General features: G+C 41.9%; 1 pseudogene; it reads left to right on the forward strand.

Annotated features, from left to right (window-relative positions):
- The first annotated feature begins 309 nt into the window (after positions 1-309).
- Positions 310-1,940, forward strand: LOC102745371 (inactive protein-arginine deiminase type-6 pseudogene; annotated as a pseudogene).
- Positions 1,941-4,389: the final 2,449 nt, after the last annotated feature.

Genomic DNA, 4,389 nt, shown 5'->3' on the forward strand with positions numbered 1-4,389 from the left:
TTTTATGGGAAAGCAATTAAAGCTGCTTGGTAGACCTGCAGGGGAATTTCTGGGTAGGCAGTGTGTGGGTCCCAGACAATGATGGCTGCTCCCAAGAGGCTTAGAGCAAAGAGGAGGAAATGAGTGTGAAATATTTGGCCTCTTCTAATCTGAAGTATAATCACATTAGCACCTAGTTGAATGTTAGAGAATAAAGTAATCTGAAAGATTTATCACTGAATATCCTTCCAAATTTGGGGTTTATTTGTGTTCTGAAATCTAAGTCTTATGCCTAACACTTTAAATGCCAAGTAAAAAAGACAGAGGATGATGAACGATACCCAGATACAGATACAGAACCACCTGAAGGAAACCTTCTACGTTGAAGCCATGGAGTTCCTGTCTGCCGACTTCTCGGGCCTCATCTCCCTACTCTGTCTCCCTGGTGGAAGAATCACAAGACCCGTCAATTCCAGAGACCCTGGTGTACAAAGACATGGTAGTGTTCCGGGTGGCCCCTTGCATCTTTACTCCTAGCACCCAGATGCCTCTAGAGGTCTACCTGTGCAGAGAGATGCAGGTCCAGGGTTTTGTGAACACAGTGATGGAGCTGAGCGAGAAGAGTAACAGCCAGGTGGTATCTGTCTACAAGGACTCCAACCACCTGGGCAGGTGGCTCCAGGATGCGATGGCCTTCTGTTATACCCAGGCTCCCCACAAGACGCTTTCCTTGGTCCTCGACAGCCCTTGGGTCCTCACGCTGGACGACTTACTCGTGAAATACTCCCTGAACCCAGGGGTTGGCTACATGATCCAAGGCACCAAGGACCACAGGGTAGCCAGCATGGACTCTATTGGGAACCTGATGGTGTCCCCACCTGTCAAGGTGGAAGGGAAAGAGTACCCTCTAGGCAGGAATCTCATTGGCAGCTGCTTTTACCCCAGCAAGGAGGGCCGAAACATGGGTAAGGCCCTCCGGGACTTCCTCTATGCCCAGCGAGTCCAGGCCCCGGTGGAGCTCTTCTTGGACTGGCTGATGGTCGGCCACATGGATGAGTTCATGTGCTTCATCCCCACGCAGGACAAGAGTGAGGGTAACAAGGGCTTCTGGCTGCTCCTTGCCAGCCCCAGCTCCTCCTACAGACTGTTCGAGGAGAAACAGAAGGAGGGCTATGGACACCTGACTCTGTTTGCAGAGGTCCGGGAGGACCAGCTCCTTTCCAACGGGAGGGAGGCCAACACCATCAATCAACTTCTGGCTGATGAAAACATGAGGAAGCAGAACAACTATGTAGAGAAGTGCATTAACCTGAACCGTGACCTCCTGAAGAAGGAGCTGGGCCTGGTGGAGAGGGACATCAATGACATCCCGCAGCTCTTCTGCTTGGAGCAGCTGACTAACGTCCCCTCCAATGAGCAGATGGCGAAATTGTTCGCGAGGCCCTACTTCCCTAACCTGCTGCAGATGATCGCGATGGACAAGAATCTGGGCATCCCCAAGCCTTTTGGGCCCCAGATCAAGGGCATCTGCTGCCTGGAAGAAAAGATCTGCCAGTTGCTAGAGCCCCTGGGCTTCAAGTGCACCTTCATCGATGACTTCGACTGCTACCTGACTGAAATCAGGGACTTCTGTGCCTGTGCCAACATCTGCCGGGTACCCTTTGCCTTCAAATGGTGGAGGATGGTGCCCGAGCCCCAGGCCTAGCCCCACCCCAGCGTGAACGGCCCCTTAATCACCATTCCACAGCATCCTGATGCCCTGCCTGTCTGGAGAGCAATACATCCCTCCTCCCCCCGGCCACCCTCATCCCTCAGTATCTGGAGGGGGTGGCCGACTCTGCCAGCTCGAACTCCCTCGGAAAATGGTTTTTGGCTGAGAAGTGGTTACTAAGTATCCATTAAAGTTCTAGGTGTTCTGAAAAAAAAAAAAGTTACAGTGGTAACTGTAAATCATTTAGTTGTGATAGTTCATTGTTTGGGTGAGAGCACACCCCTTAATAGATGCAGGTGGAATTTTTCCTTTTGGTTTATGAGGGCACAAAACACAAGTAGGAAAAAAAAAAGAAACTCATTTAACTTTGAATTAGATAATAAAGCATATTAGAGCCAGAAGAGTTGAACTTTTATGAAAAGAGGGAAATATCATTCATTAACCAACCTCATGCTAGATCCTTTTACTTGTTCCTGCCTTTGGTCCCCACGAAACCCAAAATCTTGCTAATATTTTCTTTGATTTCCTTTTCCCCTCACCCCAGTCCCCCATAAGGAAACTAGAACTTGTCAAGTTAAGTAACTTACTTGAAGTAATGCAGCAGCAAAGAAAAATTTAAACCCAGTTAAGTTTGATTCCATGTTCTGTGTTCCTTCTACATCAATAAAGCATCCCATAAAAACAGTATTCCGTTTTGGGGGAAAATAGAAGCTATCACCTTGAAATAATCTCAAAAAAAAGATCTTTTCCTCTCAAAGAAGGCTGAAATTTTGCACATGGAATCAGGGAATTTGTGAGGTGCTTTTTCCTTGAAACTTTTGCCATCTTAAAAAATGTATGTGTATTTCTATTTCTATTTATATAAAATCCTTAGCATGGCCATAGCTAGAAATCTGATTGGAGTGGTCTCTGCACATCCAGTTGTCTGCAGCCTTTCGAGGCTGAGTAATTGAGAACATCCACATCAAATAGCTCCAATGTCAAGTCATTGTTTCTCAAATAACAGTTAACCAGTGTAGTAAGCTAGTATAGTCCCTGGATGATAAGAACACTACATATTATTGAGTTCATGAGTGAATGCATTGTTTTATTTCCTTGATTTTAGAATTTATCAGTTGAAAATATACAGATTTTAAGGGAGGGAGCACTAGAAGACACCACTAAATATTTAGAAAGATAGGAATTTTAGTCTGAGTCTTGATTTCTGAAATGTTAAAATGTGCTTTTTAAATTGAGTAAATATAGCACCTCAGTAACCTTAACCTTTCCCAAATTGCTTCTTTTGCCTTTATTTCCCATCTAGAACTCCTCTCATTCCATCCATTCATTTGCCATTATCTAATCTTCTCTAATTTTCAGCTACTCAAGCATGACTATATTGTTCTCTCAAAACTGTGATTCCCATCAAATTGTGTTAGCATCTCTCAAGTGTAAAGCCAACTAAGAAAATTGTGTGGAAAAATAGTAACAGTATTTCTTTCCATGGAGATTTCCTTGTGGATGACTAAATAGGGAGGTTTCATGGCTTAGGAACTTTTGAGGACTTGCTTAGGACCATATACCAATGATTAGGACCACATGGCATTTATTAAGATATTCTTCAGTACCTGACATTGTGTGAGATAAACCGACGAGAAACCACACTTATACACACAAAGTTTCATGTGGGGAACACTTGTAGGAATAACATGTTTTTAAACTATGGATAACATCAGAGGACAATTGTATCTTTTATGAAGAGTTTTGACTTAAGTACGAATGATTTTATTGTGTCTTTACCTCGTTCCGAGAATGAAATCTTATACTAAGTTGACTACTGGCATTTCTTTCATTGTTTTCCCATCAATCTTTTGCTGTGTCACCAGAGGAATGTAGAAATACTGGATTATTATCTAATGAATTTCAAAGTCAGAGATCTTTGGGTTCACTGTAAATTTTCTTTAAGGGCTAGACAATGTACAAATCCAAGGGGATAACTTTACACATGATTTTGCTATCTTTATTTGGGTTTTATGCATTTTGTTACATTATAGGCATATTACCTCCAGTAAAAATCATTTATTAACCCCTTTTAATTAATTTCTGAAATATAGTCAAAGTTGGTTGGGCTGGTTTTACCACTTTGAGTTGCTAAACAGATTGTGATATGTTTGCCTTATGTGGTCTAAGGAGTGAAAAGATTTGTCTGAAAATCTTAATCAAATTCTTAGATTGATATTTGAGACATAATTTGTTGGAAATGGAGATAGTGGAATATTATTAGGGTGGAAGTATCATATTCTACTTACTATGATCTTTGTTGGTGAATCTGGGCTCTGTTCCCAGCTCCAGATAGAAATGCTAAATTATCTTGGTTAGATTTCTCATCCATCATATGCTTCAATTTCTCACTTGTCTTTTTTAATTCATTCTTGGTATTTTGCCAGAGTCAACTAGAAAATGTCTCATGTACTTTAGGCTTTGAGAGAAAAGACAGTGTGAAATGCCTCAATTATCAAAATAAATCTAACCAATTTGTGATTATCTACTTTGTGATTTTTCCCCCAGAAATCTTTTATTTATTTATTTATTTATTTATTTTTATTCTTATGTTAATCCCCATACATTACATCATTAGTTTTAGATGAAGTGTTCCATGATTCATTGTTTGTGCATAACACCCAGTGCTCCATGCAGAATGTGCCCTCCTCAATACCCAC

The sequence above is a fragment of the Leptonychotes weddellii genome, chromosome 6, assembly GCF_054177405.1.
Source record: "Leptonychotes weddellii isolate Sample4059 chromosome 6, ASM5417740v2, whole genome shotgun sequence".
Lineage (NCBI taxonomy): Eukaryota > Metazoa > Chordata > Mammalia > Carnivora > Phocidae > Leptonychotes > Leptonychotes weddellii.